General features: G+C 44.0%; 16 non-coding genes and 10 pseudogenes across 16 annotated transcripts; all 26 read left to right on the plus strand.

Annotated features, from left to right (window-relative positions):
• The first annotated feature begins 474 nt into the window (after positions 1 to 474).
• Positions 475 to 593, plus strand: LOC142516844 (5S ribosomal RNA). Its single transcript, XR_012812616.1, has one exon. It is a non-coding gene; the product is annotated as a 5S ribosomal RNA (ribosomal RNA).
• A 680-nt stretch (positions 594 to 1273) lies between these two features.
• Positions 1274 to 1391, plus strand: LOC142514794 (5S ribosomal RNA). The gene has a single exon (XR_012810671.1). It is a non-coding gene; the product is annotated as a 5S ribosomal RNA (ribosomal RNA).
• Positions 1392 to 2070: 679 nt separating this feature from the next.
• Positions 2071 to 2188, plus strand: LOC142511923 (5S ribosomal RNA). The gene has a single exon (XR_012808789.1). It is a non-coding gene; the product is annotated as a 5S ribosomal RNA (ribosomal RNA).
• Positions 2189 to 2864: 676 nt separating this feature from the next.
• On the plus strand, positions 2865 to 2981 carry LOC142516966 (5S ribosomal RNA). The gene has a single exon (XR_012812732.1). It is a non-coding gene; the product is annotated as a 5S ribosomal RNA (ribosomal RNA).
• A 677-nt stretch (positions 2982 to 3658) lies between these two features.
• On the plus strand, positions 3659 to 3772 carry LOC142512825 (5S ribosomal RNA; annotated as a pseudogene).
• Positions 3773 to 5269: 1497 nt separating this feature from the next.
• Positions 5270 to 5387, plus strand: LOC142511409 (5S ribosomal RNA; annotated as a pseudogene).
• A 684-nt stretch (positions 5388 to 6071) lies between these two features.
• LOC142514842 (5S ribosomal RNA) lies at positions 6072 to 6190 on the plus strand. The gene has a single exon (XR_012810719.1). It is a non-coding gene; the product is annotated as a 5S ribosomal RNA (ribosomal RNA).
• A 684-nt stretch (positions 6191 to 6874) lies between these two features.
• LOC142507878 (5S ribosomal RNA) lies at positions 6875 to 6993 on the plus strand. Its single transcript, XR_012806118.1, has one exon. It is a non-coding gene; the product is annotated as a 5S ribosomal RNA (ribosomal RNA).
• A 683-nt stretch (positions 6994 to 7676) lies between these two features.
• LOC142508263 (5S ribosomal RNA) lies at positions 7677 to 7795 on the plus strand. Its single transcript, XR_012806485.1, has one exon. It is a non-coding gene; the product is annotated as a 5S ribosomal RNA (ribosomal RNA).
• Positions 7796 to 9210: 1415 nt separating this feature from the next.
• On the plus strand, positions 9211 to 9329 carry LOC142516909 (5S ribosomal RNA). Its single transcript, XR_012812679.1, has one exon. It is a non-coding gene; the product is annotated as a 5S ribosomal RNA (ribosomal RNA).
• Positions 9330 to 10008: 679 nt separating this feature from the next.
• Positions 10009 to 10127, plus strand: LOC142507094 (5S ribosomal RNA). Its single transcript, XR_012805359.1, has one exon. It is a non-coding gene; the product is annotated as a 5S ribosomal RNA (ribosomal RNA).
• A 682-nt stretch (positions 10128 to 10809) lies between these two features.
• LOC142511605 (5S ribosomal RNA) lies at positions 10810 to 10928 on the plus strand (annotated as a pseudogene).
• A 680-nt stretch (positions 10929 to 11608) lies between these two features.
• On the plus strand, positions 11609 to 11726 carry LOC142511302 (5S ribosomal RNA; annotated as a pseudogene).
• A 1067-nt stretch (positions 11727 to 12793) lies between these two features.
• LOC142515497 (5S ribosomal RNA) lies at positions 12794 to 12911 on the plus strand. The gene has a single exon (XR_012811340.1). It is a non-coding gene; the product is annotated as a 5S ribosomal RNA (ribosomal RNA).
• A 691-nt stretch (positions 12912 to 13602) lies between these two features.
• On the plus strand, positions 13603 to 13722 carry LOC142511948 (5S ribosomal RNA; annotated as a pseudogene).
• Positions 13723 to 15022: 1300 nt separating this feature from the next.
• Positions 15023 to 15141, plus strand: LOC142511690 (5S ribosomal RNA; annotated as a pseudogene).
• A 683-nt stretch (positions 15142 to 15824) lies between these two features.
• LOC142507746 (5S ribosomal RNA) lies at positions 15825 to 15943 on the plus strand. The gene has a single exon (XR_012805994.1). It is a non-coding gene; the product is annotated as a 5S ribosomal RNA (ribosomal RNA).
• Positions 15944 to 16627: 684 nt separating this feature from the next.
• Positions 16628 to 16750, plus strand: LOC142509828 (5S ribosomal RNA). The gene has a single exon (XR_012807978.1). It is a non-coding gene; the product is annotated as a 5S ribosomal RNA (ribosomal RNA).
• A 683-nt stretch (positions 16751 to 17433) lies between these two features.
• On the plus strand, positions 17434 to 17557 carry LOC142509174 (5S ribosomal RNA). The gene has a single exon (XR_012807360.1). It is a non-coding gene; the product is annotated as a 5S ribosomal RNA (ribosomal RNA).
• A 1467-nt stretch (positions 17558 to 19024) lies between these two features.
• On the plus strand, positions 19025 to 19148 carry LOC142509410 (5S ribosomal RNA). Its single transcript, XR_012807585.1, has one exon. It is a non-coding gene; the product is annotated as a 5S ribosomal RNA (ribosomal RNA).
• Positions 19149 to 19862: 714 nt separating this feature from the next.
• LOC142510965 (5S ribosomal RNA) lies at positions 19863 to 19986 on the plus strand (annotated as a pseudogene).
• A 725-nt stretch (positions 19987 to 20711) lies between these two features.
• LOC142515420 (5S ribosomal RNA) lies at positions 20712 to 20830 on the plus strand. The gene has a single exon (XR_012811266.1). It is a non-coding gene; the product is annotated as a 5S ribosomal RNA (ribosomal RNA).
• A 683-nt stretch (positions 20831 to 21513) lies between these two features.
• LOC142510613 (5S ribosomal RNA) lies at positions 21514 to 21634 on the plus strand (annotated as a pseudogene).
• Positions 21635 to 22311: 677 nt separating this feature from the next.
• Positions 22312 to 22435, plus strand: LOC142512068 (5S ribosomal RNA; annotated as a pseudogene).
• Positions 22436 to 23497: 1062 nt separating this feature from the next.
• On the plus strand, positions 23498 to 23616 carry LOC142511238 (5S ribosomal RNA; annotated as a pseudogene).
• Positions 23617 to 24303: 687 nt separating this feature from the next.
• Positions 24304 to 24423, plus strand: LOC142510129 (5S ribosomal RNA). The gene has a single exon (XR_012808260.1). It is a non-coding gene; the product is annotated as a 5S ribosomal RNA (ribosomal RNA).
• The last annotated feature ends 1128 nt before the right edge of the window (positions 24424 to 25551 follow it).

Genomic DNA, 25551 nt, shown 5'->3' on the forward strand with positions numbered 1-25551 from the left:
TTCCTTCTCTAAGACCCTCTAATTTGCGATTTACCGCTTCTGTTAAGCTTTCGTTTCCTCGAGAAATCCGCTTAGGAAGTTCGAAATTCGATTCCGGTTCCATTTTATCGTATCCCAGGCATAATAATAGCTTTACATTCGTTATTTCCTTCTTCTTATTTTTTTTTCTATTTTCTGGGAACATTTATCGATTTTTGTTGTCGTGAGCCGGTTCTGTGCGGAAGGGTATGACGCAGATTACTCCGGAGACGGTTAACTCATTAAAAACAATTATTTCGACTGTTTTATCCATAATTTACGTAAACGGTCGCGACACGAGGTCTTCCCAGGGAGGTCACCCATCCTACTCTGCCATCGCGCCAGAACGCTTAACTTCATGGTTATGATTGGGCGAGAGCAGTGCCGCGTGTTGTCCATCGCCGCCCGCTCCACACGTACTCGAGGGATATAAGAATAAACATCCCACTCAATGTCAAGGGCGATCATACCAGCACTAATGCACCGGATCCCATCAGAACTCCGAAGTTAAGCGTGCTTGGGCGAGAGCAGTACTAGGATGGGTGACACCCTGGGAAGTCCTCGTGTTGCACCCTTTTTCGTGTTTTTTATTTTTGATTACTTGTTGACAGACGATTTTCGGCTCAAATCATCTGAATCTCGATCGGGACCAGATAAGACATGTGAAATGAAAGTAGCTCGGGCACTGCCGGATTTGGACAAAATTGTAGGCTAATTTGATTGTAAACGGGCAAACGGACGAGACTCATTACTACGCAATGAGCTGACGAGATTTTAGCCGAATTCCTTCTCTAAGACCCTCTAATTTGCGATTTACCGCTTCTGTTAAGCTTTCGTTTCCTCGAGAAATCCGCTTAGGAAGTTCGAAATTCGATTCCGGTTCCATTTTATCGTATCCCAGGCATAATAATAGCTTTACATTCGTTATTTCTTTCTTCTTTTTTTTTTCTATTTTCTGGGAACATTTATCGATTTTTGTTGTCGTGAGCCGGTTCTGTGCGGAAGGGTATGACGCAGATTACTCCGGAGACGGTTAACTCATTAAAAACAATTATTTCGACTGTTTTATCCATAATTTACGTAAACGGTCGCGACACGAGGTCTTCCCAGGGAGGTCACCCATCCTACCTCTGCCATCGCGCCAGAACGCTTAACTTCATGGTTATGATTGGGCGAGAGCAGTGCCGCGTGTTGTCCATCGCCGCCCGCTCCACACGTACTCGAGGGATATAAGAATAAACATCCCACTCAATGTCGGTGCGATCATACCAGCACTAATGCACCGGATCCCATCAGAACTCCGAAGTTAAGCGTGCTTGGGCGAGAGCAGTACTAGGATGGTGACCCCCTGGGAAGTCCTCGTGTTGCACCCTTTTCGTGTTTTTCTATTTTTGATTACTTGTTGACAGACGATTTTCGGCTCAAATCATCTGAATCTCGATCGGACCAGATAAGACATGTGAAATGAAAGTAGCTCGGGCACTGCCGGATTTGGACAAAATTGTAGGCTAATTTGATTGTAAACGGGCAAACGGACGAGACTCATTACTACGCAATGAGCTGACGAGATTTTAGCCGAATTCCTTCTCTAAGACCCTCTAATTTGCGATTTACCGCTTCTGTTAAGCTTTCGTTTCCTCGAGAAATCCGCTTAGGAAGTTCGAAATTCGATTCCGGTTCCATTTTATCGTATCCCAGGCATAATAGCATTACATTCGTTATTTCCTTCTTCTTATTTTTTTTCTATTTTCTGGGAACATTTATCGATTTTTGTTGTCGTGAGCCGGTTCTGTGCGGAAGGGTATGACGCAGATTACTCCGGAGACGGTTAACTCATTAAAAACAATTATTTCGACTGTTTTATCCATAATTTACGTAAACGGTCGCGACACGAGGTCTTCCCAGGGAGGTCACCCATCCTACCTCTGCCATCGCGTCAGAACGCTTAACTTCATGGTTATGATTGAGGCGAGAGCAGTGCCGCGTGTTGTCCATCGCGCCCGCCTCCACACGTACTCGAGGGATATAAGAATAAACATCCCACTCAATGTCGGGTGCGATCATACCAGCACTAATGCACCGGATCCCATCAGAACTCCGAAGTTAAGCGTGCTTGGGCGAGAGCAGTACTAGGATGGGTGACCCCTGGGAAGTCCTCGTGTTGCACCCTTTTTCGTGTTTTTCTATTTTTGATTACTTGTTGACAGACGATTTTCGGCTCAAATCATCTGAATCTCGATCGGGACCAGATAAGACATGTGAAATGAAGTAGCTCGGGCACTGCCGGATTTGGACAAAATTGTAGGCTAATTTGATTGTAAACGGGCAAACGGACGAGACTCATTACTACGCAATGAGCTGACGAGATTTTAGCCGAATTCCTTCTCTAAGACCCTCTAATTTGCGATTTACCGCTTCTGTTAAGCTTTCGTTTCCTCGAGAAATCCGCTTAGGAAGTTCGAAATTCGATTCCGGTTCCATTTTATCGTATCCCAGGCATATAATAGCTTTACATTCGTTATTTCCTTCTTCTTATTTTTTTTATTTTCTGGGAACATTTATCGATTTTTGTTGTCGTGAGCCGGTTCTGTGCGGAAGGGTATGACGCAGATTACTCCGGAGACGGTTAACTCATTAAAACAATTATTTCGACTGTTTTATCCATAATTTACGTAAACGGTCGCGACACGAGGTCTTCCCAGGGAGGTCACCCATCCTACCTGCCATCGCGCCAGAACGCTTAACTTCATGGTTATGATTGGGCGAGAGCAGTGCCGCGTGTTGTCCATCGCCGCCCGCTCCACACGTACTCGAGGGATATAAGAATAAACATCCCACTCAATGTCGGGTGCGATCATACCAGCACTAATGCACCGATCCCATCAGAACTCCGAAGTTAAGCGTGCTTGGGCGAGAGCAGTACTAGGATGGGTGACCCCTGGGAAGTCCTCGTGTTGCACCCTTTTCGTGTTTTTCTATTTTTGATTACTTTTGACAGACGATTTTCGCTCAAATCACTGAATCTCGATTGGACCAGATAAGACATGTGAAATCAACGTAGCTCGGGCACTGCCGGATTTGGACAAAATTGTAGGCTAATTTTGATTATAAACGGGCAACGGACGAGACATTGCTAACGCAATGAGCTGACGATATTTAAGCCGAATTCCTTCTCTAAGACACTCTAATTTGCGATTTACCGCTTCTGTTAAGCTTTCGTTTCCTCGAGAATCCGCTTAGGAAAGTTCGAAATTCGATTCCGTTCCTTTTATCGTATCCTCAGGCATAATAATAGCTTTACATTCGTTATTTCTTCTTCTTATTTTTTTTATATTTTCTGAAAACATTAATCGATTTTTTTTGTCGTGAGGCCGGGTTCTGTGCGGAGGGTATGACGCAGATTACTCCCGGAGACTGTTAACTCATTAAAACAATTATTTCGACTGTTTTATCCATATTTACGTAAACGGTCGCGACACGAAGGTCTTCCCAGGGATGTCACCCATCCTACTCCGCCATCGCGCCAGAGACGCTTAACTTCATGGTTATGATTGGCGATGAGCAGTGCCCGCGTGTTGTCAATCGCCGCCCGCTCCACACGTACTCGAGGGATATAAGAATAAACATCCCACTCATATCGTGGTGCGATCATACCAGCACTATTGCACGGATCCCATCAGAACTCCGAAGTTAAGCGTGCTTGGCGAGAGCAGGACTAGGATGGGTGCCTACGGAAGTCCTTGTGTTGCACCCTTTTTCCGTGTTTTACTATTTTTGATTAATTGATTGAAACAGGAACGATTTCCGGCTCAAATCATCCGAATCTCTTATGGCCATATAAGACATGTGAAATGAAGTAGCTCGGGCACTGTCGGATTTGGACAAAATTGTTAGGGCTATTTGATTGTAAAACGGGCAAAACGGACGAGGACTCATTACCTACGCAATAGCTGACGAGATTTTAGGCCGAATTCCTTCTCTAAGACCCTCTAATTTGCGATTTACCGCTATTATTAAGATTCTTTCCTCGAGAAATCCGCTTAGGAAGTTCGAAATTCGATTCCGGTTCCATTTTATCGTATCAGAGGCATAATAATAGATTTACATTCGTTATTTTCTTCTTCTTTTTTTTTTTCTTTTGTCTGGTAACATTATCGATTTTTGTTGTCGTGAGCCGGTTCTGTGCGGAAGGGTATGACGCGAATTACTCCGGAGACAATTAACTCAATTAAAAATCAATTATTTCGACTGTTGTAATCCATAATTTACGTAAAGGTCACGACACGAGGTCTTCCCAGGGAGGTCACCCATCTACCTCTGCCATCGCGCCATAACGCTTAACTTCATGGTTATGATTGGGGCGAGAGCAGTGCCGCGTGTTGTCCATCGCCGCCACAGCTCCACCACGTACTCGAGGGATTAAAAATAAACATCCCACGCATGTCGGGTACGATCATACCAGCACTAAGGTGCACCGGAGCCCATCATAACTCCAGAAGTTAAGCATGCTTGGCGAGAGCATACTGGGATGGTGACCCCCTGGGAAGATCCTCGTGTTGCACCCCTTTTTCGTGTTTTCTATTTTTGATTACTTGTTGACAGACGATTTTCGGCTCAAATCATCTGAATCTCGATCGGGACCAGATAAGACATGTGAAATCAACGTAGCTCGGGCACTGCCCGGATTGGACAAAATTGTAGGCTAATTTGATTAGTAAACGTGCAAACGGACGAGAATCATTAGCTACGCAATGAGCTGACGAGATTTTAGGCCGATTCCTTCTCTAAGACACTCTAATTTGCGATTTACCGCTTCTGTTAAGCTTTCGTTTCCTCGAGAAATCCGCTTAGGAAGTTCGAATTCGATTCCGGTTCCATTTATTCGTATTCCAGGCATAATAATAGCTTTACATTCGTTATTTTCTTCTCTTATTTTTTTTCTATTTTCTGGGAACATTTATCGATTTTTGTTGTCCGTGAGCCGGTTCTGTGCGGAAGGGTATGACGCAGATTACTCCGGAGACGGTTAACTCATTAAAAACAATTATTTCGACTGTTTTATCCATAATTTACGTAAACGGTCGCGACACGAAGGTCTTCCCAGGGAGGTCACCCATCCTAGCTCTGCCATCGCGCCAGAACGCTTAACTTCATGGTTATGATTGGAGCGAGAGCAGTGCCGCGTGTTGTCCATCGCCGCCCGCTCCACACGTACTCGAGGGATATAAGAATAAACATCCTACTCAATGTTGTGTGCGATCATACCAGCACTATGCACCGGATCCACATCAAACTCCGAAGTTAAGCGTGCTTGGGCGAGAGCAGTACTAGGATGGGTGACCCCTATGGAAGTCCTCGTGTTGCACCCCTTTTCGTGTTTTTATATTTTTGATTACTTGTTGACAGACGATTTTCGGCTCTAATCATCTGAATCTCGATCGGGACCAGATAAGACATGTGAAATGAAACGTAGCTCGGGCACTGCCGGATTTGGACAAAATTGTAGGCTAATTTGATTGTAAACGGGCAAACGGACGAGACTCATTACTACGCAATGAGCTGACGAGATTTTAGCCGAATTCCTTCTCTAAGACCCTCTAATTTGCGATTTACCGCTTCTGTTAGGTTTTCGTTTCCTCGAGAAATACGCTTAGGAAGTTCGAAAATTCGATTCGGTTCCATTTTATCGTATCCCAGGCATAATAATAGCTTTACATTCGTTATTTCCTTCTTCTTATTTTTTTTCTATTTTCAGGGAACATTTATCGATTTTTGTTGTCGTGAGTCGGTTCAGTGCGGAAGGGTATGACGCAGATTATTCCGGAGACAGTTAACTCATTAAAAACAATTATTTCGACTGTTTTATCCATAATTTACGTAAACGGTCGCGACACGAGGTCTTCCCAGGGAGGTCACCCATCCTACCTCTGCCATCGCGCCAGAACGCTTAACTTCATGGTTATGATTGGGCGAGAGCAGTGCCGCGTGTTGTCCATCGCCGCCCGCTCCACACGTACTCGAGGGATATAAGAATAAACATCCCACTCAATGTCGGGTGCGATCATACCAGCACTAATGCACCGGATCTTATCTGAACTCCGAAGTTAAGCGTGCTTGGGCTTGAGCAGTACTAGGATGGGTGACCCCCTGGGAAGTCCTCGTGTTGCACCCTTTTTAGTGTTTTTCTATTTTTGATTACTTGTTGACAGACGATTTTCGTCTCAAATCATCTGAATCTCGATCGGGACCAGATAAGACATGTGAAATGAAAGTAGCCCGGGCACTGCCGGATTTGGACAAAATTGTAGGCTAATTTGATTGTAAACGGGCAAACGGACGAGACTCATTACTACGCAATGAGCTGACGAGATTTTAGCCGAATTCCTTCTCTAAGACCCTCTAATTTGCGATTTACCGCTTCTGTTAAGCTTTCGTTTCCTCTAGAAATCCGCTTAGGAAGTTCGAAATTCGATTCCGGTTCCATTTTATCGTATCCCAGGCATAATAATAGCTTTACATTCGTTATTTCCTTCTTCTTATTTTTTTTTTCTATTTTCTGGGAACATTTATCGATTTTGTTGTCGTGAGCCGGTTCTGTGCGGAAGGGTATGACGCAGATTACTCCGGAGACGGTTAACTCATTAAAAACAATTATTTCGACTGTTTTATCCATAATTTACGTAAACGGTCGCGACACGAGTTCTTCCCAGGGAGGTCACCCATCCTACCTCTGCCATCGCGCCAGAACGCTTAACTTCATGGTTATGATTGGGCGAGAGCAGTGCCGCGTGTTGTCCATCGCCGCCCACTCCACACGTACTCGAGGGATATAAGAATAAACATCCCACGCAATGTCGGGTGCTATCATACCAGCACTAATGCACCGGATCCAATCAGAATTCCGAAGTTAAGCATGCTTGGGCGAGAGCAGTACTAGGATGGGTGTCCCCCTTGGAAGTCCTCGTGTTGCACCCCTTTTCGTGTTTTTCTATTTTTGATTACTTGTTGACAGACGATTTTCGGCTCAAATCATCTGAATCTCGATCGGGACCAGATAAGACATGTGAAATGAAAGTAGCTCGGGCACTGCCGGATTTGGACAAAATTGTAGGCTAATTTGATTGTAAACGGGCAAACGGACGAGACTCATTGCTACGCAATGAGCTGACGAGATTTTAGCCGAATTCCTTCTCTAAGACCGTCTAATTTGCGATTTACCGCTTCTGTTAAGCTTTCGTTTCCTCGAGAAATCCGCTTAAGAAGTTCGAAATTCGATTCCGGTTCCATTTTATCGTATCCCAGGCATAATAATAGCTTTACATTCTTTATTTTCTTCTTCTTATTTTTTTTCTATTTTCTGGGAACATTTAGAGATTTTTGTTGTCGTGAGCCGATTCTGTGCGGAAGGGTATGACGCAGATTACTCCGGAGACGGTTAACTCATTAAAAACAATTATTTCGACTGTTTTATCCATAATTTACGTAAACGGTCGCGACACGAGGTCTTCCAAGGGAGGTCACCCATCCTACCTCTGCCATAGCACCAGAACGCTTAACTTCATGGTTATGATTGGGCCAGAGCAGTGCCGCGTGTTGTCCATCAGCGCCCGTTCCACACGTACTCGAGGGATATAAGAATAAACATCCCACTCAATGTCGTGTGCGATCATAATAGCACTAATGCACCGGATCCCATCAGAACTCCGAAGTTAAGCGTGCTTGGGCTTGAACAGTACTAGGATGGGTGACCCCCTGGGAAGTCTGTGTGTTGCACTTTTTTTAGTGTTTTTCTATTTTTGATTACTTGTTGACAGACGATTTTCTGCTCAAATCATCTGAATCTCGATCGGGACCAGATAAGACATGTGAAATGAAAGTAGCTCGGGCACTGCCGGATTTGGACAAAATTGTAGGCTAATTTGATTGTAAACGAGCAAACGGACGAGACTCATTACTACGCAATGAGCTGACGAGATTTTAGCCGAATTCCTTCTCTAAGACCCTCTAATTTGCGATTTAACGCTTATGTTAAACTTTCGTTTCCTCGAGAAATCCGCTTAGGAAGTTCGAAATTCGATTCCGGTTCCATTTTATCGTATCCTAAGCATAATAATAGCTTTACATTCGTTATTTCCTTCTTCTTATTTTTTTTCTATTTCTTGGAACATTTATCGATTTTTGTTGTCGTGAGCCGGTTCTGTGCGGAAGGGTATGACGCAGATTACTCGGAGACGGTTAACTCATTAAAAACAATTATTTCGACTTTTTTAACCATAATTTACGTAAACGGGTCGCGACACGAGGTCTTCCCAGGGAGGTCACCCATCCTAGCGTCTGCCATCGCGCCAGAACGCTTAACTCATGGTTATGAGTTGGGCGAGAGCAGTGCCGCGTGTTGTCCATCGCCGCCCGCTTCCACACGTACTCGAGGGATATAAGAATAACATCCCACTCAATGTCGGGTGCGATCATACGAGCACTAATGCACCGGATCCCATCAGAACCATGAAGTTAAGCGTGCTTGGGCGAGAGCAGTACTAGGATGGGTGACCTCCTGGCTCAATCATCTGAATCATCGATCGGGACCAGATAAGACATGTGAAATGAAAGTAGCTCGGGCACTGCCGGATTTGGACAAAATTGTAGGCTAATTTGATTGTAAACGGGCAAACGGACGAGACATTACTACGCAATGAGCTGACGAGATTTTAGCCGAATTCCTTCTCTAAGACCCTCTAATTTGCGATTTACCGCTTCTGTTAAGCTTTCGTTTCCTCGAGAAATCCGCTTAGGAAGTTCGAAATTCGATTCCGGTTCCATTTTATCGTATCCCAGGCATAATAATAGCTTTACATTCGTTATTTCCTTCTTCTTATTTTTTTTTCTATTTTCTGGGAACATTTATCGATTTTTGTTGTCGTGAGCCGGTTCTGTGCGGAAGGGTATGACGCAGATTACTCCGGAGACGGTTAACTCATTAAAAACAATTATTTCGACTGTTTTATCCATAATTTACGTAAACGGTCGCGACACGAGGTCTTCCCAGGGAGGTCACTCATCCTACCTCTGCCATCGCGCCAGAACGCTTAACTTCATGGTTATGATTGGGCGAGAGCAGTGCCGCGTGTTGTCCATCAGCGCCCGCTCCACACGTACTCGAGGGATATAAGAATAAACATCCCACTCAATGTCGGGTGCGATCATACCAGCACTAATGCACCGGATCCCATCAGAACTCCGAAGTTAAGCGTGCTTGGGCGAGAGCAGTACTAGGAAGGGTGGACACCCTGGAAGTCCTCGTGTTGCACCCTTTTTCGTGTTTTCTATTTTTCATTACTTGTTGACAGACGATTTTCGGCTCAAATCATCTGAATCTCGATCGGGACCAGATAAGACATGTGAAATGAAAGTAGCTCGGGCACTGCCGGATTTGGGACAAAATTCGTAGGCTAATTTGATTGTAAACGGGCAAACGGACAGAGACTCATTACTACGCAATGGAGCTGACGAGATTTTAGCCGAATTCCTTCTCTAATACCCTCTAATTTGCGATTACCGCTTCTGTTAAGCTTTCGTTTCCTCGAGAAATCCGCTTAGGAAGTTCGAAATTCGATTCCGGTTCCATTTTATCGTATCCAGGCATAATAATAGCTTTACATTCTTTATTTTCTTCTTCTTATTTTTTTTCTATTTTCTGGGAACATTTAGAGATTTTGTTGTCGTGAGCCGATTCTGTGCGAAAGGTATACGTAGATTACTCCGGAGACGGATAACTCATTAAAAACAATTATTTCGATGTTTTATCCTTAATTTACTAAACGGTCGCGACACGAGGACTTTCTAGGGAGGTCACCCATCCTAGCTCTGCCATCACGCCAGAACGCTTAACTTCATGGTTATGATTGGGCGAGAGCAGTGCCGCGTGTTGTCCATCGCCGCCCGCTCCACACGTACTCGAGGGATATAAGAATAAACATCCTACTCAATGTCGGGTGCGATCATACCAGCACTAATGCACCGGATCCAATCAGAACTCCGAAGTTAAGCGTGCTTGGGCGAGAGGCAGTATTAGGATGGGTGACCCCTGGGAAGTCCTCGTGTTGCACCCTTTTTCGTGTTTTTCTATTTTTGATTACATGTTGACAGACGATTTTCGGCTCAAATCATCTGAATCTCGATTGGGACCAGATAAGACATGTGAAATGAAAGTAGCCCGGGCACTGCCGGATTGGACAAAATTGTAGGCTAATTTGATTGTAAACAGGCAAACGGACGAGACTCATTGCTATGCAATGAGCTGACGATATTTTAGCCGAATTCCTTCTCTAAGACCCTCTGATTTGCGATTTACCGCATCTGTTAAGCTTTTGTTTCCTCGAGAAATTCGCTTAGGAAGTTCGAAAATTCGATTCCGGTTCCATTTATCGTATCCCAGGCATAATAATAGCTTTACATTCGTTATTTCTTCTTCTTAATTTTTTTTCTATTTTCTGGGAACATTTATCGATTTTTGTTGTCGTGAGCGCGGTTCTGTGCGGAAGGGTATGACGCAGATTACTCCGGAGACTGTTAACTAATTAAAAACAATTATTTGACTGTTTTATCCATAATTTACGTAAATGATCGCGACACGAGGTTTTCCGTGGAGGTCACCCATCCTACACTCTGCATCGCGTCAGAACGCTTAACTTCGTGGTTATGATTGGGCGAGGACCAGTGCCGCGGTTTGTCCATCGCCGCCCGCTCCACACGTAACTCGAGGGATATAAGAATAAACTCCTACTAAATTGTGGGGGCGATTCATACCAGCACTAATGCCATTGATCCCATCAGAACTCGAAGTTAAGCGTGCTTGGGAGAGATTAGTACTAGGATGGGTGACCTCCTGGGAAGTCCTCGTGTTGCACCCCTTTCTTGTTTTTTCTATTTTTGATTACTTTTTGACAGACGATTTTGGGCTCAAATCATCTGATCTCGATCGAGACCAGATAAGACATGTGAAATGAAAGTAGCTCGGGCACTGCCGGATTTTGGACAAAATTGTAGGCTAATTTGATTGTAAACGGGCAAACGGACGAGACTCATTACTACGCAATGAGCTGACGAGATTTAGCCGAATTCCTTCTCCAAGACCCTCTAATTTGCGATTTACCTCTTCTGTTAAGCTTTCGTTTCCTCGAGAAATCCGCTTAGGAAGTTCGAAATTCGATTCCGGTTCCATTTTATCGTATCCCAGGCATAATAAATAGCTTTACATTCGTTATTCCTTCTTCTTTTTTTTTTCTATTTTCTGGGAACATTTATCGATTTTTGTTGTCGTGAGCCGGTTCTGTGCGATGGGTATGACGCAGATTACTCCGGAGACGGTTAACTCATTAAAAACAATTATTTCGACTGTTTTAACCATAATTTACGTAAACCGATCGCGACACGAGGTCTTCCCAGGGAGGTCACCCATCCTAGCTCTGCCATCGCGCCAGAACGCTTAACTTCATGGTTATGATTGGGCGAGAGCAGTGCCGCGTGTTGTCCATCGTCGCCGCTCCACACGTACTCGAGGGATATAAGAATAAACATCCTACCTAATATCGGGTGCGATCATACCAGCACTATGCCACGGATCCCAACAGAACTCCGAAGTTATGCAGTGCTTGGGCGAGAGCAGTACTAGGATGGGTGACCCCCGGGAAGTCCTCGTGTTGCACCCTTTTCGTGTTTTTCTATTTTTGATTACTTGGTGACAAACGAATTTCGGCTCAATCATCTGAAATATCGATCGGGACCAGATAAGACATGTGAAATATAAGTAGCTCGGGCACTGCCGGATTTGGACAAATTGAAGGCCTAATTTGATTGTAAATGGGCAAACGGACGAGACTCATTACTACGCAAGAGCTGGCGAGAATTTAGCGAATTCCTTCTCTAAGACCCTCTAATTTGCGATTTACCGCTTCTGTTAAGCTTTCGTTTCCTCGAGAAATCCTCTTAGGAAGTTCGAAATTCGATTCCAATTCCATTTTATCGTATCCCAGGCATAATAATAGCTTTACATCGTTATTTACCCCTGGTTGTCCTCGTGTTTCACCCTTTTTCGTGTTTTTCTATTTTTGATTACTTGTTGACAGACGATTTTTCGGCTCAAATCATTCTGAATCTCCGATTGGGACCAGATAAGACATGTGAAATGAAAGTAGCTTGGGCACTGCCGGATTTGGACAAAATTGTGGCTAATTTGATTGTAAACGGGCACACGGACGAGATTTATTACTACGCAATGAGCTGACGAGATTTTAGTCGCAATTCTTCTCTAAGACCCTCTAATTGCGATTTACCGCTTCTGTTAAGCTTTCGTTTCCCGAGAAATCCGCTTAGGAAGTTTGAAATTCGATTCCGGTTCCATTTTATCGTATCCCAGGCATAATATATAGCTTTACATTCGTTATTTCCTTCTTATTATTTTTTTTTTCTATTTTCTGGGGAATATTTATCGATTTTTGTTGTCGTGAGCGGTTCTGTGTGGAACGGTTTATGGACGCAGATACTCCGGAGACGGTAAACTCATTAAAACAATTATTCGACTGTTTTATCCATAATTACGGTAAACGGTCGCGACACGAGGTCTTCCCAGGGAGGTCACCCATCCTAGCTCTGCCACCGCGCCAGAACGCTTAACTTCATGGTTATGATTGGGCGAGAGCAGTGCCGCATGTTGTCCATCGTCCGCCCGCTCCACACGTACTCGAGGGATATAAGAGTAACATCCCCACTGACTGTCGGGTGCGATCATACCAGCACTAATGCCCTGGATCCCATCAGAACTCCGAAGTTAAGCGTGCTTGGGCGAGAGCAGTACTAGAATGGGTGACCCCCTGGAAGTCCTCGTGTTGCACCCCTTTTCGTGTTTTTCTATTTTTTGATTACTTGTTGACAGACGATTTTCGGCTCAAATTCATCTGAATCTCGATCGAGACCAGATAAGACATGTGAAATGAAAGTAGCTCGGGCACTGCCGATTTGGACAAAATTGTAGGCTAATTTGATGTAAATGGGCAAACGGACGAGGACACATTACTACGCAATGAGCTGACTAGATTTACGCCGCCTTCCCTTTCTCTACGACCCCTCTACATTTTGCGATTTACCGCTTCTTTTAAGCTTTCGTTTCATCGAGACATCCGCTTAGGAAGTTCGAAATTCGATTCCGGTTTCCATTTTATCGTATCCAAGGCATAATAAATAGCATTACATTTCGTTATTTCTTTCTTCTTATTTTTTTTTTCTATTTTCTGGGAACATTTATCAATTTTTGTTGTCTTGAGCCGATTCTGTGCGAAGGGTATGACGCATATTACTCCGGAGACGGTTAACTCATTAAAAACAATTATTTCGACTGTTTATCCATATTCCTTAAACGGTCGCGACACGAGGTCTTCCCAGCGACGTCACCCCATCCAGCTTCCGCCATCGCGCCAGAACGCTTAACTTCATGGTTATGATTGGGGCGAGAGCATGGCCGCGTGTTGTCCATCGCCGCCCGCTCCACACGTAATCGAGGATATAAGAATAAACATCCCACTCAATGTCGGGAGCGATCATACCAGCACTAATCACCGGATCCATCAGAACTCCGAAGTTAAGCGTGCTTGGGGCGAGAAGCAGTACTAGGATGGGTGACCCCCTGGGAAAGTCCTCGTGTTGCACCCTTTTTCGTGTGTTTTACTATTTTGATTACTTGTTGACAGACGATTTTCGGCTCAAATCATCTGAATCTCGATCGGGACCTGATAAGACATGTGAAATGAAAGTAGCTCGGGCACTGCTGGATTTGGACAAAATGTAGGCTATTTGATTGTTAAACGGGCAAACGGACGAGACTCATTACTACGCAATGAGCTGACTTGATTTTAGACGAATTCCTTCTCTAAAACCCTCTAATTTGCGATTTACCGCTTCTCTTAAGCTTTCGTTTCCTCGAGAAATCCGCTTAGGAAGTTCGAAATTCGATTCCGGTTTCCATTTTATCGTATCAATGGCATAATAATAGCTTTACATCCGTTATTTCTTCTTCTTATTTTTTTTTATTTTCTGGGAACATTTATCGAATTTTGTTGTCGTGAGCCGGTTTCTGTGCGGAAGGGTATGACGCAGATTACTCAGGAGACGATTAACTCAATAAAAACAATTAGTGTCGTGAGCCGGTTCTGTGCGGAAGGGTATGACGCAAATTACTCGGAGATGGTTAACTCAATAAAAACAATTATTTCGACTGTTTTTATCCATAGTTTACGTATTATTTCGACTGTTTTATCCATATTTACGTAAACGGTCGCGACACGAGGTCTTCCCAGGGAGGTCACCCATCCTAGCTCTCTCTACCATCGCGCCAGGACGCTTAACTTCATGGTAAGACATGTGAAATGAAAGTAGCTCGGGCACTGCCGGATTTGGACAAAATTTTAGGCTAATTAAATTGTAAACGAGCAAACGGACGAGACTCATTACTACGCAATGAGCTGACGAGATTTTAGCTGAATTCCTTCTCTAAGACCCTTTAATTTGCGATTTATCGCTTCTCTTAAGCTTTCGTTTCCTCGAGAAATCCGCTTAGGAAGTTCGAAATTCGATTCCGGTTCCATTTTATCGTATCTCAGGCATAATAATAGCTTTACATTCGTTATTTCCTTCTTATTTTTTTTCTATTTTCTGAGAATATTTATCGATTTTTGTTGTCGTTAGCCGGTTCTGTGCGGAAGGGTATGACGCAGATTACTCCGGAGACGGTTAACTCATTAAAAACAATTATTTCGACTGTTTTATCCATAATTTACGTAAACGGTCGCGACACGAGGTCTTCCCAGGGAGGTCACCCATCCTACCTCTGCCATCGCGCCAGAACGCTTAACTTCATGGTTATGATGGGCGGAGAGCAGTGCCGCGTGTTGTCCATCGCCGCCCGCTCCACACGTACTCGAGGGATATAAGAATAAACATCCCACTCAATGTCGGGTACGATAATACCAGCACTAATGCACCGGATACCATCAGAACTCCGAAGTTATTTGTGCTTGGGCAAGAGCAGTACTAGGATGAGTGACCCCCTGGGAAGTCCTCGTGTTGCACCCCCTTTTCGTGTTTTCTATTTTGATTACTTGTGACAGACGATTTTCGGCTCAAATCATCTGAATCTCGATCGGGACCAGATAAGAGATGTGAAATCAACCTAGCTCGGGCACTGCCGGATTTGGACAAAAATTGTAGCCTAATTTGATTGTAAACAGGCAAACGAACGAGACTCATTATCCGCGAGGAGCTGACGAGATTTTAGCCGAATTCCTTCTCTAAGACCCTTTAATTTGCGATTTACCACTTCTCTTAAGCTTTCGTTTCCTCGAGAAATCCGCTTAGGAAGTTCGAAATTCGATTTCGGTTGCATTTTATCGTATCTCAGGCATAATAATAGCTTTACATTCGTTATTTCCTTCTTCTTATTTTTTTTTTCTATTTTCTGGGAACATTTATCGATTTTTGTTGTCCTGAGCCGGTTCTGTGCAGAAGGGTATGACGCAGATTACTCCGAAGACGGTTAACTAATTAAAAACAATTATTTCGACTGTCTTATCCATAATTTACGTAAACGGTCGCGACACGAGGTCTTCCCAGGGAGGTCACCTATCCTAGCTCTGCCATCGCGCCAGAACGCATAACTTCATTGTTATGATTGGGCGGGAGCAGTGCCGCGTGTTGTCCATCGCCGCCCGCTCCACACGTACTCGAGGGATATAAGAAAAAACATCCCACTCAATGTTGGGTGCGATCATACCAGCACTAATGCACCGGATCGAATCAGAACTCCGAAGCCAAGCATGCTTGGGCGAGAGCAGTACTAGGATGGGTGACCCCCTGGAAACTCCTCGTGTTGCACCCCTTTTCGTGTTTTTCTTTTTTTTATTACTTGTAGACAGACGATTTTCGGCTCAAATCATCTGAATCTCGATCGGGACAAGATAACACATGTTGAAATGAAAGTAGCTTGGGCACTGCCGGATTTGGACAAAATTGTAGGCTAATTTGACTGTAAACGGGCAAACGGACGAGACTTATTACTACGCAATGAGCTGACGAGATTTTAGCCGAATTCCTTCTCTAAGACCATCTAATTTGCGATTTACCGCTTCTGTTAAGCTTTCGGTTCCTCGAGAAATCCGCTTAGGAAGTCTAAATTCGATTCCGGTTCCATTTTATCGTATCCCAGACATAATAATAGCTTTACATTCGTTATTTCCTTCTTCTTATTTTTTTTTCTATTTTCTGGGAACATTTATCGATTTTTGTTGTCGTTAGCCGGTTTTGTGCGGAAGGGTATGACGCAGATTACTCCGGAGACGGTTAACTCATTAAAAACAATTATTTCGACTAATTTATCCATAATTTACGTAACCGGTCGCGACACGAGGTCTTCCCAAGGAGGTCACCCATCCTAGCTCTGCCATCGCGCTAGAACGCTTAACTTCATGGTTATGATTGGGCGAGAGCAGTGCCGCGTGTTGTCCATCGCCGCCCGCTCCACACGTACTCGAGGGATATAAGAATAAACATCCCACTCAATGTCGGGTGCGATCATACCAGCACTAATGCACCGGATCCCATAAGAACTTTGAAGTTAAGCGTGCTTGGGCGAGAGCAGTACTAGGATGTGTGACCGACCCCCTGGGAAGTCCTCGTGTTGCACCTCTTTTCGTGTTTTTCTATTTTGATTACTTGTTGACAGACGATTTTCGGCTCAAATCATCTGAATCTCGATCGGGACCAGATAAGACATGTGAAATGAAAGTAGCTCGGAAACTGCCGGATTTGGACAAAATTGTAGGCTAATTTAATTGTATACGGGCAAACGGACGAGACTTATTACTACGCAATGAGCTGACGAAATTTTAGTCGAATTCCTTCTCTAAGACCCTTTAATTTGCGATTTACCGCTTCTCTTAAGCTTTCGTTTCCTCGAGAAATCCGCTTAGGAAGTTCGAAATTCGATTCCTGTTCCATTTTATCGTATCCCAGGCATAATAATAGCTTTACATTCGTTATTTCCTTCTTCTTATTTTTTTTTTCTATTTTCTGGGAACATTTATCGATTTTTGTTGTCCTGAGCCGGTTCTGTGCGGAAGGGTATGACGCAGATTACTCCGGAGACGGTTAACTCATTAAAAACAATTATTTCGACTGTTTTATCCATAATTTCCGTAAACGGTCGCGACACGAGGTCTTCCCAGGGAGATCACTCATCCTAGCTCCGCCATCGCGCCAGAGCGCTTAACTTCATGGTTATGATTGGGCGAGAGCAGTGCCACGTGTTGTCCATCGCCGCCCGCTCCACACGTACTCAAGGGATGTAAGAATAAACATCCACTCAATGTCGGGTGCGATCATACCAGCACTAATGCACCGCATCCCATCAGAACTCCGAAGTTAAGCGTGCTTGTGCGAGAGCAGTACTAGGATGGGTGACCCCCTGGGATTCCCAGTCCTCGTGTTGCACCCCTTTTCGTGTTTTTCTATTTTTGATTACTTGTTGACAGACGATTTTCGGCTCAAATCATCTGAATTTCGATCGGGACCAGATAAGACATGTGAAATGAAAGTAGCTCGGGCACTACCGGATTTGGACAAAATTGTAGGCTAATTTGATTGTAAACGGGCAAACGGACGAGACTCATTACTACGCAATAAGCTGACGAGATTTTAGCCGAATTCCTTCCCTAAGACCCTCTAATTTGCGATTTACCGCTTCTGTTAAGCTTTCGTTTCCTCGAGAAATCCGCTTAGGAAGTTCGAAATTCGATTCCGGTTCCATTTTATCGTATCCGAGGCATAATAATAGCTTTACATTCGTTATTTCCTTCTTCTTATCTTTTTTTCTATTTTCTGGGAAATTTATCAATTTTTGTTGTCGTTAGCCGGTTCTGTGCGGAAGGGTATGACGCAGATTACTCCGGAGACGGTTAACTCATTAAAAACAATTATTTCGACTGTTTTATCCATAATTTACGTAACCGGTCGCGACACGAGGTCTTCCCAGGGAGGTCACCCATCCTAGCTCTGCCATCGCACCAGAACGCTTAACTACATGATTATGATTGGGCGAGAGCAGTGCCGCGTGTTGTCCATCGCCGCCCGCTCCACACATACTCGTGGGATATAAAAATAAACATCCCACTCAATGTCGGGTGCGATCATACAAGCTCTAATGCACCAGATCCCATCAGAACTCCGAAGTTAAGCGTGTTGCACCCCTTTTCGTGTTTTTCTATTTTTGATTACTTGTTGACAGACGATTTTTGGCTCAAATCATCTGAATTTCGATCGGGACCAGATAAGACATGTGAAATGAAAGTAGCTCGGGAACTACCGGATTTGGACAAAATTGTAGGCTAATTTAATTGTAAACGGGCAAACGGACGAGACTCATTCTACGCAATGAGCTGACGAGATTTTAGGCGAATTCCTTCTCTAAGACCCTCTAATTTGCGATTTACCTGCTTCTGTTAAGCTTTCGTTTCCTCGAGAAATCAGCTTAGGAAGTTCGAAATTCGATTCCGGTTTCATTTTATCATATCCCAGGCATAATAATAGCTTTACATTCGCTATTTCCTTCTTCTTATTTTTTTCTTATTTTCTGGGAACATTTAGCGATTTTTGTTGTCGTGAGCCGGTTCTGTGCGGAAGGGTATGACGCAGATTACTCCGGAGACGGTTAACTCATTAAAAACAATTATTTCGACTGTTTTATCCATAATTTACGTATTATTTCGACTTTTTTATTCATAATTTACGTAAACGGTCGCGACACGAGGTCCTCTCAGGGAGGTCACCCATCCTAGCTCTGCCATCGCGCCAGAACGCTTAACTTCATGGTTATGATTGGGCTAGAGCAGTGCCGCGTGTTGTCCATCGCCGCCCGCTCCACACGTAATCGAGGGATATAAGAATAAACATCCCACTCAATGTCGGGTGCGATCATACCAGCACTAATGCACCGCATCCCATCAGAACTCCGAAGTTAAGCGTGCTTGTGCGAGAGCAGTACTAGGATGGGTGACCCCCTGGGATTCCCAGTCCTCGTGTTGCACTCCTTTTCGTGTTTTTCTATTTTTGATTACTTGTTGACAGACGATTTTCGGCTCAAATCATCTGAATTTCGATCGGGACCAGATAAGACATGTGAAATGAAAGTAGCTCGGCACTACCGGATTTGGACAAAATTGTAGGCTAATTTAATTGTAAACGGGCAAACGGACGAAACTCATTCTACGCAATGAGCTGACGAGATTTTAGCCGAATTCCTTCTCTAAGACCCTCTAATTTGCGATTTACTGCTTCTGTTAAGCTTTCGTTTCCTCGAGAAATCAGCTTAGGAAGTTCGAAATTCGATTCTGGATCCATTTTATCATATCCCAGGCATAATAATAGCTTTACATTCGCTATTTCCTTCTTCTTTTTTTTTTTCTTATTTTCTGGGAACATTTAGCGATTTTTGTTGTCGTGAGCCGGTTCTGTGCGGAAGGGTATGACGCAGATTACTCCGGAGACGGTTAACTCATTAAAAACAATTATTTCGACTGTTTTATCCATAATTTACGTATTATTTCGACTTTTTTATTCATAATTTACGTAAACGGTCGCGACACGAGGTCCTCTCAGGGAGGTCACCCATCCTAGCTCTGCCATCGCGCCAGAACGCTTAACTTCATGGTTATGATTGGGCTAGAGCAGTGCCGCGTGTTGTCCATCGCCGCCCGCTCCACACGTAATCGAGGGATATAAGAATAAACATCCCACTCAATGTCGGGTGCGATCATACCAGCACTAATGCACCGCATCCCATCAGAACTCCGAAGTTAAGCGTGCTTGTGCGAGAGCAGTACTAGGATGAGTGACCCCCTGGGATTCCCAGTCCTCGTGTTGCACCCCTTTTCGTGTTTTTCTATTTTTGATTACTTGTTGACAGACGATTTTCGGCTCAAATCATCTGAATCTCGATCGGGACCAGATAAGACATGTGAAATGAAAGTAGCTCAGGCACTGCCGGATTTGGACAAAATTGTAGGCTAATTTTATTGTAAACGGGCAAACGGACGAGATTCATTACTACGCAATGAGCTGACGAGATTTTAGCCGAATTCCTTCTCTAAGACCCTCGAATTTGCGATTTACCGCTTCTGTTAGGCTTTCGTTTCCTCGAGAAATCCGCTTAGGAAGCTCGAAATTCGATTCCGGTTCTATTTTATCGTATCCCAAGCATAATAATAGCTTTACATTCGTTATTTTCTTCTTCTTATTTTTTTTCTATTTTCTGGGAACCATTATCGATTTTTGTTGTCGTGAGCCGGTTCTGTGCGAAAGGGTATGACGCAGATTACCCCGGAGACGGTTAACTCATTAAAAATAATTATTTCGACTGAAATCAACATAGCTCGGGCACTGCCAGGATTTGGACAAAATTGTAGGCTAATTTGATTATAAACAGGCAAAAAAACGAGACTCGTTACTCCGCAATGAGCTGGTGAGATTTTAGCTGAATTCCTTCTCTAAGACCCTCTAATTTTCGATTTTCCGCTTCTGTTAAGCTTTCGTTTCCTCGAGAAATCCATTTAGGAAGCTCGAGGGATATAAGAAAAAACATCCCACTCAATGTCGGGTGCGATCATGCCAGCACTAATGCACCGGATCCCATCAGAACTCCGAAGTTAAGCGTGCTTGCGCGAGAGCAGTACTAGGGAGGGTGACCCCCTGGGAAGTCCTCGTGTTGCACCCTTTTTCGTGTTTTTCTATTTTTCATTACTTGTTGACAGACGATTTTCAGCTCAAATCATCATAATCTCGATCGGGACCGGATAAGACATGTGAAATGAAAGTAGCTCGGGCACTGCCGGATTTGGACAAAATTGTAGGCTAATTTGATTGTAAACGGGCGAGCGGACGATACTCATTACTATGCAATGAGCTGACGAGATTTAGCCAAATTCCTTCTCTAAGACCCTCTAATTTGCGATTTACCGCTTCTGTTAAGCTTTCGTTTCCTCGAGAAATCCGCTTAGGAAGTTCGAAATTCGATTCCGGTTCCATTTTATCATATCCCAGGCATAATAATAGCTTTACATTCGCTATTTCCTTCTTCTTATTTTTTTCTTATTTTCTGGGAACATTTAGCGATTTTTGTTGTCGTGAGCCGGTTCTGTGCGGAAGGGTATGACGCAGATTACTCCGGAGACGGTTAACTCATTAAAAACAATTATTTCGACTGTTTTTGCCATAATTTACGTAAACGGTCGCGACACGAGGACTTCCCAGGGAGGTCACCCATCCTAGTTCTGCCATCGTGCCAGAACGCTTAACTTCATGGTTATGATTGGGCGAGAGCAGTGCCGCGTGTTGTCCATCGCCGCCCGCTCCACACGTACTCAAGGGATATAAGAATAAACATATCACTCAATGTCTGGGTGCGATCATACAAGCACTAATGCACCGGATCCCATCAGAACTCCGAAGTTAAGCGTGCTTGGGCGAAAGCGCAGTAGTAGGATGGGTGACCCCCTGGGATGTCCTCGTGTTGCACACCTTTTCGTGTTTTTTCTATTTTTGATTACTTGTTGACAGACGACTTTCGGCTCCAATCATCTGAATCTCGATTGGGACCAGATAAAACATTTGAAATCAACGTAGCTCGGGCACTGCCGGATTTGGACAAAATTGTAGGCTAATTTGATAGTAAACGGGCAAACGACCGAGACACTTTACTACACAATGAGCTGACGAGATTTTAGCCGAATTCCTTCTCTAAGACCCTCTAATTGCGATTTACCCGCTTCTTTTAAGCTTCCGTTCCTTGGAAATCCGCTTAGTAAGTTCTAAATTCGATTCCGGTTCCATTTTATCGTATCCCAAGCATAATAATAGCTTACATTCGCTATTTCTTCTTCTAATTTTTTTCTATTTTGTGGGAACATTTATCGATTTTTGTTGTCGTTAGCCGGTTCTGTGTGGAAGGGTATGACGCAGATTACTCCGGAGACGGTAACTCATTAAAACAATTATTTCGACTGTTTTATCCATAATTTACGTAAACGGTCGCGAAACGAGGTCTTCCCAGGGAGGTCACTCATCCTACCTCTGCCATCGCGCCAGAACGCTTAACTTCATGGTTATGATTGGGCGAGAGCAGTGCCGCGTGTTGTCCATCGCCGCCCGCTCCACACGTACTCGAGGGATATAAGAATAAACATCCCACTCAATGTCGGGTGCTATCATACCAGCACTATTGCACTGGATCCCATCATAACTCCGAAGTTAAGCGTGCTTGGGAGAGAGCAGTACTAGGATGGGTGACCCCATGGGATTCCCAGTCCTCGTGTTGTACCCCATTTTGTGTTTTTCTATTTTTGATTACTTGTTGACGGACGATTTTCTGCTCAAATCATCTGAATATCGATCGGGACCAAATAAGACATGTGAAATCAGCGTAGCTCGGGTACTGCCTGATTTGGACAAAATTGTAGGCTAATTTTATTGTAAACGGGGCAAACGGACGAGACTCATTACTCCGCAAAGTGCTCGCGAGATTTTAGCTAAATTTCTTCTCTAAGACCCTCTAATTTGCGATTTACCGCTTCTGTTAATGGTCCGTTTCCTCGAGAAATCCGTTTCAAGAAGTTCGAAATTCGATTCCGGATCCATTTTATCGTATCCCAGGAATAATAATAGCTTTACATTCTTGGAAGTCCTCGTGTTGCACCCCTTTTCGTGTTTTTCTATTTTTGATTACTTGTTGACAGACGATTTTCGGTTCAAATCATCTAAATCTCGATCGGGACCAGATAAGACATGTGAAATGAAAGTAGCTCGGGAACTGCCGGATTTGGACAAAAATTTTGGCTAATTTGATTGTAAACAGGCAAACGGACGAGACTCATTACTACGCAATGAGCTGACGAGATTTTAGCCGAATTTCTTCTCTAAGACCCTCTAATTTGCGATTTACCGCTTCTGTTAAGCTTTCGTTTCCTCGAGAAATCCGTTTAGGAAGTTCGAAATTCGATTCCGGTTCCATTTTATCGTATCCCAGGCATAATAACAGCTTTACATTCGTTATTTCCTTCTTCTTATTTTTTTTTTTCTATTTTCTGGGAACATTTATCGATTTTTGTTGTCGTGAGCCGGTTCTGTGCGGAAGGGTATGACGCAGATTACTCGAAGACGGTTTAACTCATTTAAAAACAATATTTCGACGGCTTTATCCATAATTTACGTAAACGGTCGCGACCGAGGTCTTCCCATGGAGGTCACCCATCTTAGCTCTGCCATCGCGCCAGAACGCTTAACTTCATGGTTATGATTGGGCAGAGAGCAGTGCCGCGTGTTGTCCATCGCCGCGCCGCTCCACACGTACTCGAGGGATATAAGAATAAACATCCCAATCAATGTCGGGTGCGATCATACCAGCACTAATGCACCGGATCCCATCAAACTCCGAAGTTAAGGTGCTTGGGCCGGAGAGCAGTACTAGGATGGGTGACCCCCTGGGAAGTCCTCGTGTTGCATCCCTTTTCGTGTTTTTTTTATTTTTGATTACTTGTTGACAGACGATTTTCGGCTCAAATCATCTAATCTCGATCGGGACTAGACAAGACATGTGAAATGAAAGTAGCTCGGGCACTGCGCGGATTTGGACAAAATTGTTGGCTAATTTGATTGTAAACGGGCAAACGACGAGACTCATTACTAACGCAATGATCGGACGAGATTTAGCGAATTCCTTCTCTAGGGACCCTCTAATTTGCGATTTACCCGCTTCTGTTCAGCCTTCCGTTTCCTCGAGAAATCCGCCTAGTGAAGTTCGAAATTCGATTTCGGTTCAATTTTATCGGATCCCAGGGCATAATAATAGCTTTACATTCGTTATTTCCTTCTTCTTATTTTTTTTTATTTTCTGGAACATTTATCGATTTTTGTTGTCGTGAGCCGGTTCTGTGCGGAAGGGTATGACGCCGATTACTTCGGAGCGACGGTTACTCATTAATAAAACAATTATTCGTGACTAGTTTGATCCATAATTTACGTAAACGATCGCGAAAACGAGTCTTCCCATGAGGGTCACCCATCCTAACTCTGCCATCGCGCCTGAACGCTTAACTTCATGGTTATGATTGGGCGAGAGCAGTGCCGCGTGTTGTCCATCGTCGCCCGCTCCACACGTCTTCGAGGGATATAAGAATAAAATCCACTCATGTCGGGTGCGATCATACCAGCACTAATGCACCGGATCCCATCAGAACTCCGAAGTTAAGCGGCTTGGGCGAAAGCGCAGTACTAGGATGGGTGACCTCCTGGGAAGTCCTCGTGTTTCACCCTGTTTTTCTATTTTTGATTACTTGTTGATAGATGATTTTCGGCTCAACTCATCTGAATCTCGATCGAGACCAGATAAGACATGTGAAATGAAAGTAGCTCGGGCAATGCCGGATTTGGACAAAATTGTAGGCTAATTTGATTGTAAAGGGCAAACGGACGGACTCAATACTACGCAATGAGCTGACGAGATTTTAGCCGAATTCCTTCTCTAAGACCCTCTAATTTGCGATTTAACGCTTCTGTTAAGCTTTCGTTTCCTCGAGAAATCCGCTTAGGAAGTTCGAAATTCGATTCTGGTTCCTTTTTTATCGTATCCCAGGCATAATATAGCTTTACATTCGTTATTTTCTTGTTCTTATTTTTTTTCTATTTTCTTGGAACATTTATCGATTTTTGTTGTCGTGAGCCGGTTCTGTGGGGAAGGGATGACGCAGATTACTCGGAGACGGTAACTCATAAAAAACAATTATTTCGACTGTTTTATCCATAATTTACGTAAACGGTCGCGACACTAGGTCTTCCAAGGGAGGTCACCCATCCTGGCTCTGCCATCGCGCCAGAACGCTTAACTTCATGGTTATGATTGGGCGAGAGCGGTGCCGCGTGTTGTCCATCGCCGCCCGCTCCATACGTACTCGAGGGATATAAGAATAAACATCCCACTAGAGCTGACGAGATTTTAGCCGAATTTCTTCTCTAACACCCTCAATTTGCGATTTACCGCTTCTGTTAAGGTTTCGTTTCCTCGAGAAATCCGCTTAAGAAGTTCGAAATTCGATTCCGTTCCATTTTATCGTATCCGAAGCATAATAACAGCTTTACATTCGTTATTTCTTCTTCTTTTTTTTTTTCTAATTTCTGGGAACTTTATTCATTTTTGTTGTTGTGAGCGGTTCTGTGTGGAAGGGTATGACGCAGATTACTCCAGAGAAGGTCAACTCATTAAAAACAATATTTCGACTGTTTTATCCATAATTTACTTAAACGGTCGCGACACGAGGTCTTCCCAGGGAGGTCACCCATCCTAGCTCTGCCATCGCGCCAGCAGAACGCTTAACTTCATGGTTATGATTGGGCGAGACCAGTGCCGCGTTGTTGTCCATCGCCGCCCGCTCCACACGTACTCGA

The sequence above is a fragment of the Primulina tabacum genome, chromosome 10 (genome assembly GCF_025594145.1).
Source record: "Primulina tabacum isolate GXHZ01 chromosome 10, ASM2559414v2, whole genome shotgun sequence".
Lineage (NCBI taxonomy): Eukaryota > Viridiplantae > Streptophyta > Magnoliopsida > Lamiales > Gesneriaceae > Primulina > Primulina tabacum.